General features: G+C 39.1%; 1 long non-coding RNA gene and 2 pseudogenes across 2 annotated transcripts in view; 2 read left to right on the forward strand and 1 right to left on the reverse strand.

Annotated features, from left to right (window-relative positions):
* Positions 1–2,432, forward strand: part of LOC132000757 (uncharacterized) — a 3,888-nt gene extending 1,456 nt beyond the window's left edge. Inside the window, exon 3 of one of the 2 annotated variants that reach the window (XR_009399447.1) lies at positions 948–2,432. This is a non-coding gene — a long non-coding RNA (uncharacterized LOC132000757). The other variant, XR_009399446.1, reaches the window with a different exon arrangement.
* Positions 2,433–6,705: 4,273 nt separating this feature from the next.
* Positions 6,706–7,064, forward strand: LOC132000758 (spindle and kinetochore-associated protein 2-like; annotated as a pseudogene).
* An 8,674-nt stretch (positions 7,065–15,738) lies between these two features.
* Positions 15,739–15,837, reverse strand: LOC132002346 (U6 spliceosomal RNA; annotated as a pseudogene).
* Positions 15,838–17,689: the final 1,852 nt, after the last annotated feature.

The raw sequence follows: 17,689 nt of genomic DNA on the forward strand, positions 1-17,689 counted from the left end.
GGCTCTCTGCTCAGCGGGGAGCCTGCTTCCTCCTCTCTCTCTGCCTGTCTCTCTGCCTACTTGTGATTTCTCTCTGTCAAATAAATAAATAAAATCTTTAAAAATATATATATAAGTAGAAAATAGAGCTATGACTATCTGTGGGACACCTGGATAACTTCATTGGTTAAGCAGTTAAGCATCTTCCTTTCTGCTCAGGTCATGATCTCAGGGTCCTGGGATCCAGCCTCATGTTAGGCTCCCTGCTCAGTGGAGAGCCTGCATCTCCTTTTCTCTCTGCCTCTCCCTGGCTCATGCTGCTCTCTTTCTATCTCAGGGAAATAAATAAAATCCAAAAAAAAAGGAAGGGAAGAAGAAAAATACAACTATGGACATCTAAAAATTGGATTTTATTGGACCAGTAATCTATCTGTTCACTGCCCACTACACCTTGGCTGTTAGGAACTTTTGCCAAACAGTGACTCAAAAAGCCATCAAAGCTTACAAGTCATTTTTGAACTAAACATAATAACCTCATTGCCTTGTAAAATGTATTTTTCTAGAATGAATGTAAAATAATGTTTTCCAGTATGAAATGAATGAATTTGTGGATTAAAAAAATATCAAGTAACATCCCTGGTTAAAAAAATGGCAAAACTCATTTTTGTTTCAGTGATGCTTGTATAACTAGCTACAGATGTTTTGCTTGGAGAAAGTATAACAAGCTACTGGCAAAAATCCCTGATCAAATACCACATAAAATCATGCATAGTATGCAACACAAAAAGGCAATATTAGCCCTGTACTTCCGAACAGTTGGACACCACTGAGGCACATAATATGAATCATTTCATAGCATATATGCAGTACATAAGGAAAAATGCCCAGAAACTTCTTGTTTGGCTTATCATTCAAAATTGAAGCTACACTAATTCTAAAAGATATATACACTTCTGTGTTTAATGCAGCATTATTTGCAATAGCCAAGATACAGAAGCAACTCAAATATTCAACAACAGATGAATGGATAAAGATGTGGTATACAATGGAATATTACTCACCTTTAAAAAAGAATGAAATCTTGCCATTTGCATAGGTGGATCTAGAGGGTAAAATTCTAAATGAAATAAAATAAGTCAGTCAAAGACAAATACTATATGATTTCACTCATATGTGGAATTTAAGAAACAAATGAACAATGAAAAAAAGAGACAAAAAAATCAGACTCTTAAAATATACAGAACAAACTGGTGGTTGCCAGAAGGGAGGTTGGGGTGGAAGGTAGAGAAATGAGTGAAATAGGTGAAGAGGATTAAAAGTACACTTACTGTGGTGATCACTACCACAGTGAGATACCAACTCACACCAGTCGGAAGGGCTAAAATTAATATGTCAGGAAATTACAGATGTTGACGAGGATGCAGAAAAAGGGGAACCCTCTTAAACTGTTGGTGGGAATACAAGATGGTGCAGCCACTCTGGAAAACAGCATGGAGGTTCCTCAAAAAGTTGAAAATAGAGTTACCCTATGACCTAGCAATTGCACTACTTGGGTATTTACCCCAAAGATATAAATGTAATCCAAAGGGGCACCTTCCACCCCAATGTTTATAGTAGCAAAGTCCACAATAGCCGAACTATGGAAAGAGCCCAGATGTCCATCAACAGATAAATGGATAAAGAAGATATGGGGTATGCATGTGTGTGTGCGCACACGTGCGCGCATATGAGTATTATGCAGCCACCAAGAAAAATGATAATCTTGCATTTACAATGACGTGCATGGAACTAGAGGGTATTATGCTAAGCGAAATAAGTCAATCAGAGAAAGACAATTATCTTATGATCTCACCGATACATGGAATTTGAGAAACAAGGCGGAGGATCATAGGGGAAGAGAGGAAAAAATGAAACAAGAAGAAACCAGAGAGGGAGACAAACCATAAGAGACTCTTAATCTCAGGAAACAAACTGAGGGTTGCTGCAGTGGAGGGCGATGGGGGGGTTGAAGGGATGGGGTGGCTGGGTGATGGACATTGGGGAGGATATGTTGTTATGGTGAGTGCTGTGTATTTTGTAAGACTGATGAATCACAGACCTATACCCCTGAAACAAATAATACATTATATGTTAATAAAAATAAAGTTGAAAAAAGACTAAAATATTCTATTAATATGTATATACTTTTTAAAAGGACTGCTTTAGAGGAACTCACTATATAAGATATGCAAAAATTGGAAAATTTTAACTCAACTTGTTTTAACAAAAAATGCAGTTGTGACCAATTCAGAATTGTGATTCATTTTTCCTTTCTTGTGTTACTGTTTAATTGTTGTGATTGTCTATGCTACTTAAGTATTTATTCTTATACTCTTTTTTGCTAGAAAATGGTGTACAATAAAATTATGTGTCAAACCTTAAAAAAAAGAATTGTTGAATTACTATCTTATATACCTGAAATATAGTGGAATTCAAAAATAAATAAAAATTTGTTTAAAAATAAAGTAAAAATCTATTGCTATAGTATGATATATGTCATAATAAAGATAAGAAAAAAAACTTTTGGAAGGATACACAGAAAGCCATTACCTACACTTAGTTCTGAGGCAACAAATTGCAGTCTAAATGGGAAAAACACTTACTTTCCACTAAGATTTTTTTGATATTTCAAAAGGTAAAAATTATATGTAGGTTGGGAGAATGCTAAGAGAAATAAAAATATTGGCACAGTAAAAAAAAATAAATTGAAGTTGCAGAACAGGACATTTTCATTCAGAAAAAAATTCATTTAAAAAATAATTATTTTGGGGCACCTGGGTGGCTCAGTGGGTTAAGCCGCTGCCTTCGGCTCAGGTCATGATCTCAGGGTCCTGGGATCGAGTCCCGCATCAGGCTCTCTGCTCAGCAGGGAGCCTGCTTCCCTCTCTCTCTCTCTGCCTGCCTCTCTGTCTACTGTGATCTCTCTCTGTCAAATAAATAAATAAAATTAAAAAAAAATAATTATTTTGAGGGGCGCCTGGGTGGCTCAGTGGGTTAAAGCCTCTGCCTTCAGCTCAGGTCATGATCCCAGAGTCCTGGGATCGAATCCCACATTGGGCTCTCTGCTCTGCGGGGAACCTGCTTCCTCCTCTCTCTCTGCCTGCCTCTCTGCCTATCTCTGTCAAATAAATAAATAAAATATTTAAAAAATAAAAACATAATAATAATAAATAACTCTTTTGGGGAGGTGCCTGTGTGGCTCAGTGGGTTAAGCCTCTGCCTTCCGCTCAGGTCATGATCTCTGGGTCCTGGGATCAAGCCCCACATCAGGCTGTCTGCTCAGCAGGGAGCCGGCCTCTCCCCTCTCTCAGCCTGCCACTCTGCCTATTTGTGGTCTCTCTCTGTCAAATAAATAAATAAAATCTTTAAAAATAAATAAATAAAAATAAAAAAATTATTTTGTGAGGTATGAGAAAGTCTGAAAAAGATATCTTGGGATCAGCACTGAAGGAGTTGTAACCTTCAGTGTAGAAAGGTCATTATTCCTATAATAAACAAAATGTCAGTCCACTTTCTGTTTTATTCAAAGAACAGTTGGTAGCCAAATAGCATTCCTCCTGATTCTGATAAAGCATAGAACAAGTTAATACAAACTGTAAATATAGTAAAATAATAGCCAATAAGCATAATCTCTGAGAAGAAATAGGTAAATATTAGAAGAGAGCTTTTTCTGTAGTGAAGTGAGATAAGTAATGTGGAAGATGTTTTCACAAATTTTTGAATAATGACTGAAGTAAAAGATGCCCTTTCAGGATGCTCAGGTCATGATCCTAGCATCCTAGGATCAAGTCCTGCATGGGACTCCTTGCTCAGTGGGGAGCCTGCTTCTCCCTCTGCCTACCACTCCCCCTGCTTGTGCCCTCTCTCTTTCTCTCTCTGACAAATACATAAATAAAATCTTTTTTTTAAAGAAAATCCCTTTTCTCCCATAAGATAATACTAACAAAAACCATTTTTTCAAGTACATTTATCTGAGCCCTGTTTTCATTATTTTTATTAGCTTGAATTTATTACTTCAAGTCCTAAGTGACCTGATTTTTTTTGTTTCCAAATGAATACTTTATCAGATCGTTTGAACATTAAATTTATCCTCCTTTACAATCCAAAATAGTTTCCTGAAGTTTGCTCTATGTGCTTACTTTGCTTATTTGTTTTCTAAACTCTTTGGCACAATTTCTGGGGGTTCAGACCGCCATGATACAGGTCAGGAGAGAACTTTTCTTTTGGGCTGCCAATTCTGATAAATGCCACAATTTTTAATCTTAAGAACAAAGTATCAGGATTTTCTAAGAAAACCAGACTATTATGCAAATGCCTTGACTGTGAAGAGTTTATTATTTCTCAATACACGATAATTTTGTTTCTTCATCAGAAGAAAAAAAAGGCATGACACGTTATTGAACGTATTTTGAACCACATCAAACTGTTACAGTCAAATGGGGAAAAAATACTTTCAGAGTTGAATGCAACCCTTGCAACAGCATACAATGCCTGCTCTCTCCCACGTTGAAACATTCAACTTTAGAGGTTGCTGTATGCCCTCTGCATAAGATCTAACAAACTACTGAAAGCCACCTTCAATTAAAAACTCTCTATAATTCTAGGTCCATGTTAGATCCAGCTCTTCAGAAATTATCTGAATGAGTGGTAGCCATCACCCACTGCAGTACCTGACAAATTCAGATTTTCTAATTTTAATAGAAATGAAAATTTAAAAGCTGGTTAAGAAATGACCTACTGTGGGTCACCTGGGTGGCTCCCTACCAAGGACGGAGCCTGACGCAGGGCTCCATCCCAGGATGATGCTGGGATCACAATCTGAGCTAAAGGCAGACACTTGACGACTGAGCCACCCAGGCGCCCCCCACATCAAGCTTCTTGCCCAGCGAGGCACCTGCTTCTCCTTCTGCCTGCCTCTCTCTCACTTTCTCTATCTCTGACAAATAAATAAATCTTAAAAAAACAAAAACAAAAACAAAACAAAAAAAAAACCACACACACACAAAAACAGGCTGGCCAGTCAACTTAAACTTCAGATAAATAACAAATGACTTTTTTAGTATAAGTATGCTCTAAATATTGCATAGGAAATATTTATATTTTTTAAAAAGTCATCTTTTGGGACACCTGAATGGCTTAGTTGGTTAAGCATCTGCCTTGGGCTCAGATCATGATGCCAGAACCCTGGGGTAGAGCCCTGCAGTAGGCTCTCTGCTCAATGGAGAGCCTGTTTCTCCCTCTACCTAATGCTCCCCTGCTTTTGCTCTCTCTCTCTCTCTCTCGCTCGCTCTATCTCATAAATAAAATATTTAAAAATTTTTAAAAATTAAAAGATCATCCTTTATCCGGAAACCCTATTCCTGGAGGTTAAAATTTTAAGGAAGAGTAATCCAGATTATTTGGGGGGTGGGCAGAGACTAGAAACAGAAAATCCACTTAGGTAAATAACTACTACAGAAATCCAGGGGAGGGGCCCCTGGGTGGCTCAGTGGGCCTCTGCCTTCGGCTCAGGTTGTGATCTCGGGGTCCTGGGATCGAGCCCTGCTCAGCAGGGAGCCTGCTCCCCCCACCGTCCCCTCCCGCCTCTCTGCCTACTTGTGATCTCTTTCAAATAAATAAATAAAATCTTTAAAAAAAAAAAAAAAGAAATCCAGGGAAACAATTACAAGGATGAGACATAGGTCAGTGAAGCTGAAAAGATAATGATTGCCATAAATACTGTTGTGACAAAATAAGGTTTGCCATGGGATTCTATGCATAGGGAGTGAAAGGAAGTGGTGATGTCAAAGAAAGCTTTTGGATGATCTCAATATCAGAGACTGGTGATGCAGGAAACAGAGGCAGAAGAAAATTTATTAAATTTTCTTATTGCCTACAGCCCATCGACAAGTCCTTGAAATAGTCAGAGTGACTTTATTCTAGGAACTCAGCTGCCTCCATGCTAATACTTTGCTAATACTTTACTAATAGTTTGCTAAGGGTGAAAGGCCATCTTAGCCCAACCCCCAAGATCCTGTAAGTCTACCTTAACATATAAAAATTACTGTGGAAACTTCCTTTATCTCTACCCGCCAAGATACATATTGGCAATCATCCCCCAAGTATATGACCCACCAATATACATCTGAAGGGTCTCATGACTTGGGTTTTACTAGACAGTAAAAAATGACCTTTTCCAAACAATAGCTAGCCCCCTAAAAGTCCTGGAAACCTTCCTTCCAAAATTCTTTAGAGACTCACATTCTCCCTAACCCCCTCCCAGTGTGAAAGTTTATAATAGGCCACTCCTCATGACCCTGGTGTAGATTTTTCTGCCCACAGGTCCTATCCCCATGGTTTAATAAAATCACCTTTTCCACCAAAGACATCTCAAGAATTCTTTCTTAGCCATCGGCTTTGAACCCTAATGTCTTTTCCTAACTGGAAGTTCAGGTTTCTTTGGTTGAAATTTATTTGTTGGATTGGTTGGTTGGGACTTCCAGGTAAAAATGCTTATTAAGCATATGAAATCATAGGGCATCTTCCCAAAAGAGAGATTGGGATCTAGACCTAAAGTTATGCATTAGTGCAAGAGACTGTAGTTGCAGAAAATGACAGCACCTTAGTTAAAAGAGATAAGCAAAAGAACGCAAAGAATGCTTCATGAAATACCTGTTTCAGGCGTCTGAGAAAAGTCAACTATTCAAGATGGAAGCAGAGATCAATAAGATGGAACTTATGTTCCAGAAAGCTGACTCTGATCTGGATTATATTCAGTACAGACTGGAATATGAAATCAAGACTAATCATCCTGATACAACAGGCAAGAAAAATCCCTCTATACTCTTAAAAGAATTGTTAGCAATAAAGTCTCAATATCAAGCTTTGCAAGCACACGTTAAACCAATTGCTGTCAAGCAGAAAGAGACTAAGAGCTGTGTTTGTGCTACTGTTCTTAATGACCATAACACAACACTACAAAGCAACCAGACCTGGGGCTATCACCATGGACTAAAGAAGAGAAAACTGCAGCAGAGCAATTAAAGTCTCACACATCAGACTTATGAAGAATAGACTTGCAAAAGAGAACTCTCATGGAGAAGAGATCCACTCCAGAAAAATTTAGGAAGGTGTCTTGTTAGCACTTAATGACTAGAGGTGGGGGGATGGCAAAGGAGAAGGCGATTTGGCTTGAGTGATTAGGTAGTTGATACCTTTCACAAAAGAGAGCCGTATAGAAAGGGAAGATATTAATTAATAAAGTTCAGCCAAAAAGATGGAATGGGAATCAAGGGATTTTTAAAATATATGCACACATACTTAGTCTTATAATTTCAGGCAAGGAAGTTTCTTAACGCTATTTTGCATCTGTTTTTGTGTAACTGGGATAGCATAGATGTTCTGACCTATTGTAAAAGAATATTTATGTACTATCAGTCAGTCAAATGTGAATGGACATGCTTCAGAAATTAAAGGATAGAAAAGAGAGAGAAAAATATCTGTTTCAGATGATGGAAGAAAGAAGATGGAGTCTGGAAAGAGCAGGACAATATAAGCCAATAGAGTTTCAAGATAAAAGAGTTTGGGCAGCAGCACATGTTCAGAGATGAGAAACAAATCTAAGGAGAGTAGATGGAGTGGAAACCATGGTTCAAGTGAGTGAGGAACGTATAGAAAGTGAGTAAATATAGGCAGATAGTTAGCATATGACACTTTTTCAAGAAACATGGCAATGAAGAAAAACTAATCAAATGGTACCTGGGAGGCGAGGTAGGATGGGGTAGGAATAGAAAATTATGTCTTGTGAAAGTGGCAAATTAAAGATGAAGAAAATATATATGCCCAAGAAAACAAGTAAGACTGGTGCTGGGGGAGACAAGGAAACAAGTTAGGGCTGTGTGTGGAAGTATTACTCTCAGAAAAATCAAGGCACCTTTTTAGAGAAAATGTGTATAGACATTTTGAAGTGGAAGAGGGAGAAGCTGACAACTCACGTGCAGTGGCTTTGATTCTCAAAGAATAATAATAAGTCAAACTGCTACGAACAAGAGGTAGAGATGGTGTTGGTTCTAGCTTTAGAGATGTGCGTAATTTGGGGAAGTGTGTGACTAAAATTGTATGAAGAAAAAGGTATAAATGTTCATGAAACTACGGAGCATTTCTCTGCCAACACCCAGAAGCTAGAGGAAAGAAAGTAAGCAGAGGAATTACCCAGAATTGGAGTACTGATTGACAAATTAGATTAGTATCTTGAGATGGAAGATTCTAGAGCCCCAGAAGAAGGAGATGAGACAGGGAAACAAGAGAAGCTAGAAGGAGTTTGTTGGGCTGAGGAGAGAGGTTAAATTCTGGAAGCTGATGTTGACAGCAGCTTCAAAAGTGAAGGAGTGGGAGTAGCAAAGGATGGGAAATGAGAATATGTATCCAAAAAAATTATAAGTAAAAATATATTGTTAGGACGCCTTTGTGGCTCAGTCGGTTAAGTGTCTGCCTTCCACTCAGGACATGATCTTAGAGTCCTAGGATCAAGTCCCACATTGGGCTCCCTGCTCAGCAGGAAGCCTGTTTCTCCCTTTCCCTCTGTCCCTCCCCCGGCTTGTGCTCTCTCTCAAATAACTAAATAAAATCTTTTTTTTTTTTAAGATTTTATTTATTCATCAGAGAGAGAGAGCACAGGCAGACAGAATGGCAGGCAGAGGCAGAGGGAGAAGCAGGCTCCCTGCCGAGCAAGAAGCCCAATGTGGGACTCAATCCCAGGACGCTGGGATCATGACCTGAGCTGAAGGCAGCTGCTTAACCAACTGAGCCACCCAGGCGTCCCCTAAATAAAATCTTTTAAAAACAAACAAACAAATAAAAGATGAATAGCCCTATGAATAGAAGGCATAGTATAGGTATAGGAAATCTGAGTAAGATATACAAACAATAAAAACTCAAATACCATAGCAATTAGGGAAATGCAAGTTCTTAAAAACTGAGATGTTATTTTTACCTACTAACTGGACCAATACTTTAAAGATTGAGAGTAACGTATTGGCGGCACTATGAAAAAACAGGCACTTTCATACCTAGTTTGCACATTGCAGTAACCTTTTTAATGTGTAATTTGGCAGTACCTATTAAAATTCTACCTGTTTATATCCTACAACCCAGCATTTATATTTTTAATTTATATTTTTAATATTCTTTTTTTTTTTAATATTTTATTTGTTTATTTGACAGCTAGAGAGAGAGCACAAGTAAGCAGAGCGGCAGGGAGATGGGGAGAGAGAGAAGCAGGCTCTCTGCTGAGAGCCCGATGCGGGGCTCGATCCCAAGACCCTGAAATCATGACCCGAGCCGAAGGCAGCCGCTTAACCAACTGAGCCACCCGGGCGCCCCTATATTTTTAATATTCTGAGGCATTTATGTCACAAAAACTTTTTCACAAATGCTCAGAGAAATATGTGCAAGGTTAGCCATTGCAATGTTGGTACACTATTAAGAAATTTTAAACAACCCAAATGCAGACTAATAGTGAAAATAAATCAGGGATATGTACATAATGGAGAACTTGCATACTTAGCAGCCATTAAAATGAATGAAGCGGATCTAAAGGTATTAAAATGGGATGATGTCCAAGGCATACTATTAAATGAAAAAAGCATAAAATAAGTATTGTCTGGAGCACCTGGGTGGCTCAGTGGGTTAAGCCTCTGCCTTTGGCTCAGGTCATGATCTCAGGGTCCTGGGATCGAGCCCCCGCATTGGGCTCTCTCCTCAGCAGGGAGCCTGCTTCCCCCTCTCTTTCTCTCTGCCTGCCTCTCTGCCTACTTGTGATCTCTCTCTCTCTGTGTCAAATAAATAAATAAAATATTTTTTAAAAATAAGTATTATCTTATAAATAATAATAATTATACTAAATATATAAATTAGAGTTGGAGAAATCCACCAAACTGTTAATAGTTTATCTCTGAAGAGTGGGATTAATAGGAGATTTCTACCTTTTCATAGTTCTGTAATTTTAATGTGCTATGACTTTATATTACCTCTATAATTATGTAAAACAGAAGTATAAAACACACACAAAAAAAGAAGTATAAAACAATTTTAAGATTCATCACTAAACAAACAGTAGCTGTTATAATGGGCCCCAAAGCCTGGTTTTGCTTCAGACTTTAGTTTTCCCTACCATGGAATTTGTGATTGTATGCTCAGGGGCAAGAGAAATTTAGAAATTAAGAAACTGAAAATATATTTAAATTGCTACATTTCGTATTATTTGGGAAGATGAAAGTGAGAACTGGAACCATACTTCATTCTCCATTCTGTCCCCAGCATCTAGTACAGTGATATATAACAGGCATGAGGAAAAAATTATTAACTATAGAACCTCTTTTAGGAGAGTTACTTTTTTTTTTTTTTTTTAAAAAGCCCCACAGAACCTTTTTTTTTTTTTTTTTTTTTTATTTATTTGCCAGTGATAGAGGGAGAGAAAGCGAGCAAGCACAGGCAGACAGAGAGACAGGCAGAGGGAGAAGCAGGCTCCCTGCCGAGCAAGGAGCCCGATGTGAGACTCGATCCCAGGACGCTGGGATCATGACCTGGGCCGAAGGCAGCCGCTTAACCAACTGAGCCACCCAGGCGTCCCTAGGAGAGTTACTTTTTAAAAGTGTGATAATATTTTGAAAATGTATCTAAATTCAAAAAAAATGTTTTGAGTAGTTAATATGTACATGGTATAGTTTGAGACACTCAATTCCCCATCTTAGAGCCCTGGGTTATATCTCTCCAGAACTATTTTGTATATTTATAAAGCATATTGTACATACAGACAGAAAAGAGTGTGTGTGCACCTACCTTGGCATGCAGGTGTCCCATAGAATTTTTTTTTTTTTTTTTTGGAACTGCATAAAACCTTAGAGGATGGGCATCTGGTTGGCTCAGTAGGTTAAGCTTCTGCGTTTGGCTCGGATCATGATCTTGGGGTCCTGGGATCAAGCCAGGTGCTTGACTTCGAGCTCTTTGCTCACCAGGAGTCTGCTTCTTCTTCCCACTCTCCCTCTATGCTCTCCCAGTGTCTCTCTCATAATAAATAAATGAAATCCTTTAAAAGCAAAAACAAAAAAACCTTAGAGGAAATGGTGATAAGTTTTGCATTCAAGGTATATGTGAGCATGTATAATACCTAATACTAAGTGAAATAGTTTTGACTTTTCTGATTCAAATGTTCTAAGTAAACTCTTTTTTTAATTTATTTTATTTTATTTATTTATTTATTTTTAAAGATTTCATTTATTTATTTGACAGACAGAGATCACAAGTAGGCAGAGAGAGGCAGGCAGAGAGAGAGGAAGGAGGAAGCAGGCTCCCTGCTGAGCAGAGAGCCCAACACAGGGCTCCATCCCAGGATCCTGGGATCCGAGCCGAAGGCAGAGGCTTTAACCCACTGACCCACCCAGGTGCCCCTATTTTTTTTTATTTTTTTTTAAGTTTTTTATTTAGTTAGTTGGAAGGGAGAAAGAAAAAGCAGGAGAGGGGAGAAGGTCAGAGGAAGATGCAAATTCCCCACGGAGCAGGAGCCCGATGCGGGACTCGATTCCAGAACTCAGGGATCATGACCTGAGCCGAAAGCAGTCACTTAACCAACTGAGCCACCCAGGCACCCCTAAATAAATTTAAGATTTTTTCCAGGAAAAGAGATTTTAAAGCTTCACTATCTTGTTGACAAATAGTTCTCAAATTTGAGCATACATCACAGTCCCCTAGAGGGGCTGGTTAAAGCACAGATACGCGAACACCTCCAAAGTTTCAGATTCATTAAGGCAGGAACCCAAGTCCAAGAAATAGCATTTCTAACAATTTTCCATGTGATGCCACTAATCCAGAGAACCACTGCATAGACCAAAAACTGGCTCGTGACCCATCTTCTCCCACTCACGTGATCCACTTACAGGGTATTACTTAAGCCATTAACCTTGGCTGCCCCAGTCCTGGCAGAGCTGTGGAAATATTCTTCTACTGACCTGGGCTCCAATTTAATCTAGTGGGATCATTTTCTCACTCACTATGGGAGTGTCTGAAACTTGATCTTGTTTTAGCTGAAGTATTCATGAAGCTTCTTAGTTCAGCGTGAGAGTGGGGAAGGGACAGAGCTACCAACCACTTGCCTTTTTGTAAGAGTGGGTTGATAAAAAGGGGAGAGGCTGCCAAGAGATGGGCTTGAGTAGGAGGAGACTGGCCTGCCAACAGCCAGCCTTGGATATCACTCTCTCAAAAGGTAAATAACTGTCCGTATTATCTTTCTGGTGAAGTTTTTCTGGGAATAATTCCAACAATTCTTCTGAGTTTCATAACACTTCTCTACAAGCCTGGGGAGTACTTAGGGAAATGACTGGGGGAAGTAAAGAAATTTTTCTTTCCTCAGAGCTTTTTTGGAAAAGTGAAACTTTAGGTAAGAGGCACAGGGTGGTTTTGAGGCAAACTGGGGGAACCTCTGTTGGTCTCATCGCCTAGAGGATGTCTTTGATTTTAGGAATTATAAGAAGGGAGCTTCATTTTTCTATTTCCTCACAATCATCTCTCCTTTTTTTGTCTTTTAAGATTGTATTTATTTTATTTGATACAGAGATAGAGTGAGAGCACAAGCAGAGGGCAGAGGGAGAAGCAGGCTCCCCATTGAGCAGGGAACCTGATGTGGGGCTCGATCCGGGGACCCTGGGACCATGACCTGAGCTGAAGGCAGACAGTTCACCAACTGAGCCACCTAGGGATCCCAACCTCTCCCTTTAGAGTAAACTTATGTCAATGAGAGAAAAGCTGTGTCTTTTTAGGTAGTTTTGTTGTTGTCTTCTTTTGTTTTTTTGTTTGTTTTTTTGTTTGTCTTTAAGAAATATAGGGCAACAGATGGGGAAAATGAAGTGATTTGGAAAGGAAGGAAGGATTGGCAGGGGCAAAGGAAAGAAGGAAAGGAATAGAAGAGGGACTGATCTTTCCAGGAAGTGTTAAGTGAAAGGTGACAAACTTCTGCTGCAGATTTATAAATGCTGTTATTCTGCTTCCTACTTGAGCAGTTTCAGATTTTATATAAACCCATAAATTCATGCCCTCCTCCTTTTCCCTATTATAGTTCCAAGCAGTACTCCTGCTCATCTCAAACAAAACAGGAACCCTTTTTCTTAAAATATTTATTTATTTATTTATTTATTTATTTATTTGAGAGAGAGAGTACAAGCAGGGGGAGAGGTAAAAGCAGAGGGAGAAGGAGAAGCAGACTCCCTGCTGAGCTGAGAGCTGGAAGCGGGACTGGATTGCAGGACCTGGAGATCACGACCCGAGTGGAAGGCAGACACTTAACCATCTGAGCCACCCAGGGGCCCCAGGAACCTTTTATTTTTTAAGATCTTATTTATGTATTTGTCAGAAAGAGAGGGAGCATAAGCAGATTCCCCTGCTTGTGAAGGGGCTGAGCAAGCACCCCAGCGCAGGACTTAATCCCAGGACCTTGGGATCATGAACTGAGCTGAAGCCAGATGCCTAAGCAACTGAGTCACCCAGGTGTTCCTAAAACAGGAACTTTAAGAACAATTTAAAAAATTCTAGGCCCGGTCTTCACTTTAGAAAACATATTTTAGATTTACCATGGTATCTGTCACTTGAATCTGTCAAGAAAAGTGATTTTGCTTAAGAGGTCTTAGAAGAAAGGAAACTGGATATCCAAGGCTACAATAATTTGTGATTTTTTAAAAGATTTTTATTTATTTATTTGACAGACAGAGATCACAAGTAAGCAGAGAGGCAGGCAGAGAGAGAGGAGGAAGCAGGCTCTCTGCTGAGCAGAAGCCCGATGTGGGGCTCAATCCCAGGATCATGATCTGAGCCGAAGGCAGAGGCTTAACCCACTGAGCCACCCAGGCACCTCTATTTTTTTTCAACAAGAATGTATTTTACTTTTTGAGGTGGAGAGAGGAAAGATACCAGCCTAACCATAGCAAAATTAGCTTACTGGAATTTGGCAGTTATGAGTGAGAGGTTTAAATAAGTAAACTAGAGACCTTTCATTCCAAGTTCAGGAATTCAGATTTAATTAGATAAGGAGAAGAAGAATCACAAATGACCTGATGTTTTCCAATTTCCAGAAGCTGAAGGTTTCCATCTCTCTATAGCATCTGAGACTGTTGACAATACCCCTCCTTGAAATTCTCTCATCTGTTCAATTTCATGACTCTACACTCTTCAGCTTTTCCTACTTATAACTATTCCATCTGTGGTTTCTTGATCTCTTTCCAATGGCGTAAAAGTAGACATTCCCTTGTTTTGAATTCTCCTTTGGCCACCTCATCTACGTCTACGATTTCAACTACCCTGCACTTAGGTGACTCAGCTCTAAAGATCTTGCTTTTCTTTACTTCTAAACTTCAGTCCCACATTTCTGCCTCCTGAGCATATCATACCAGTACCTTTAAATTCCCTTAAAGGTATTTTAAGTCCCTTAAAATATCTGCTAATTCCTAAAATAAATAATTCTATGAATGACAACATTTCAGCCATCCAAATTCAAACCCCAGAGTTTTATCATTTTCTTCTTCCTACCACTATATGTCCATTTAACTTATATATCATGTAAAATCCTCTTTCTCATCCATTCCTTCCTTCTTGTAACTGTCATCCTAGTTTATACTTTTGTTGCCTTTTACCAAGATGGCTACAACTCCTAATTGTTTTTCACGTATGGTGTCTATTTCCTGTATCCAATATTTTTTGTATACTGTTGCTAGTTATCTTCCTAAAGTATGGCTTTGATGATTTACCTTTCTTCAATAAACATGAATTGTGATTGCTTAATATGCCAGGTACTGATCTAGATATTAATTTATTTATGTAGGTAGACTGAACACCTCCAATGTGCCAGCCCTGCACTAAGTGCTGAAGCTATGCCTCCATGGGACACAGACTTAAGGTTTAGAGCTCATATTCCAGTTAGAGTCAGTGGAATGTACAGTAAGATATGGCTGCCACTCTCATTTATCTGCTCAAATTCTTTCAGTGGTTCCCCATGCCTGGAAGAATAAAATTCGAATTCTTTTTTTTTTAAGATTTTATTTATTTATTTGACAGAGAGATCACAGGTAGGCAGAGAGGCAGGCAGAGAGAGAGAGAGGGAAGCAGGCTCCCTGCCAAGCAGAGAGCCTGATGTGGGGCTCGATCCCAGGACCCATAGATCATGACCTGAGCTGAAGGCAGAGGCTTTTTTTTTTTTTTTAAAGATTTTATTTATTTATTTGACAGACAGAGATCACAAGTAGGCTGAGAGGCAGGCAGAGAGAGAGAGAGAGGAGGAAGCAGGCTCCCCACTGAGCAGAGAGCCCGATGTGGGGCTCGATCCCAGGACTCTGGGATCATGACCTGAGCCGAAGGCAGAGGCTTTAACCCACTGAGCCACCCAGGCGCCCCTGAAGGCAGAGGCTTAACCCACTGAGCCACCCAGGCGCCCCATCGAATTCTTTTTTTTTTTAAGATTTTATTTATTTTAGAGAGAGAGAAAGAGAGAGAGAGCATGAGTGGGGTGAGGGGCAGAGGGAGAAGCAGACTCCCAGCTGAGCAGGGAGCCCAATGTGGGGCTCGGTCCTGGGAATCATGACCTGAGCTGAAGGGAGTCACTTAACCAACTAGACACCCCTAAAATTCAAATTCTTTATGCTGACTTTCAAGGATCATTATGATTTTTTTTCTTCATAGTTTTTAGTTAAATTCCAGTTAGTTAAAAATATGGAATGATTCATAAATTTGTGTGTAATCTTTGTGCAGGGGTCATAGTAATCTTCTATTATTCCAGTTTTAGCACAAGGCTCATTATGATCTTATCTCAAGCAATAGAAGTATAGTACCTAGATGAATAATCTTGAGTTCACGTGGGTCTTCTATTCTGCATTGGGCACCGCATTTTATTTTATTTTAAATATTTTATTTATTTATTTATTTGACAGACAAGATCACAGGTAGGCAGAGAGGCAGGCAGAGAGAAAGGAGAAGCAGGTTCCCCACTGAGCAGAGAGCCCGATATGGGGCTGCATCCCAGGACCCTGAGATCATGACCTGAGCAGAAGGCAGAAGCTTAACCCACTGAGTCACCCAGGCACCCCTGGGCACCGCATTTTAAAGTGGGATATAAACACACGAGATTATTTTCAGTGGAAAAGGGCTAGAGTGATAGATCATGTCTTCTGAGAAATGATTAAATCATGAAATGATTGAAGAAATGAGTTAACAAGTATTTGAAAGGTGTCTCACATCCTGAAAATCCTGTGTGTGGAAGAGATATGTGTTACCCTATATGGTCCTAAATTAAAAGTGGAGCATGCTAAGGAGACCGATTTGGCTCAATGTAAAGAACTATTTTTATTACTGTATCATTATTTACAATATCCAAGATATGGAAGCAACCCAAGTGTTGGATAAATAAAGAATATCTATATATTTATATAGATACATTATATAGATATGAAGAATATAAGTATACACAAATATAGATATATAATCAAATATTACTCAACCATGAACAATAATGAAATCTTGCCATTTGCCACAACATAGATAGACTTAAAAGATGCTATGTGGAGTGAAGTAAGTCACAGAAAGACAAACACCATATCATTTTTATATAGGACCTAAAAAACAAAACAAACAAAAAGCAGAAACAGACCCACAAATACAAGAATAAACTGGTAGTTGCCAGAGGAAAGGGAGGTGAGGAGATGGGCAAAATGGGTGAAGGGGAATGGGAGGTCCAGACTTCCAGTTATGAATGAATAAGTCATGGGGATGAAAGGCACAGCACGGGGAATATGGTCAATGGTATTATAATAGTGTTGGATGGTGACAGATGGCAGATACACTCGTGGTGGGCATAGCATACACAGAGAATTGTTGAATCACACTACATTGTCTACCTAAAACTAATAACCTTGTGTGTCAGCTATATTTCAATTTAAGAAAAAGAAAAGAAAAGAAAAATAAGTACTTTTAAAGAATGGGCCACCTTGGAAGATAGGCACTTCTGACCCCTAAAGGCCCAGAAGGAACTTACTCAATAATTAAAGCACAGACTTTGCAGAAATGATTAGAAGGCTAACGCCACAACATGACTTTTAAAGGTTCCTTCCACTATGAGATTCTATGATTTTATACCTTTCATTTTCATGCATTTTGAGCTTTACCATACTGTATTAAGCAGTACTTCCCCAAAAGTTACCATGCTTTTTTGACTCCATCACTCTTCCTTCATTTAAGTGTTCTTTCCTTATCCCAGATTGAGCTCAGGCATCACTTTTAGAAAGAGTCCTATGATTAATATTACCCCATCTGAGTTTGTTCATCAGACGAAGGTCAAGTTGTACATTCTCTACACCCATGAGAAGCAGAGTGTTCCTTCTGACACTGGTCTCCACATCAACAAACATTTCCTACTGAGTGCAAGCACTATGCTAATCTAAGCTGTGAGAAGTTTAAAAAATCAAAACGTGTAGATTTTTGCCCTCTAAAAACTGCAGAGAACAAGAATTCCTGTCTCCTCGAAGGTCCTTCCAGCTGGACTAAGAGTCAAAATGACATGAGACAGTATATAACAGGAGAAAATCAAATTTAGTAAGTGTATATAGGGAGCTCCCCATAGACATGGATTTCCAAAGGCAGGCAAGATGAGATATATAGGTCA

This window comes from Mustela nigripes, chromosome 14 (genome assembly GCF_022355385.1).
Source record: "Mustela nigripes isolate SB6536 chromosome 14, MUSNIG.SB6536, whole genome shotgun sequence".
NCBI lineage: Eukaryota > Metazoa > Chordata > Mammalia > Carnivora > Mustelidae > Mustela > Mustela nigripes.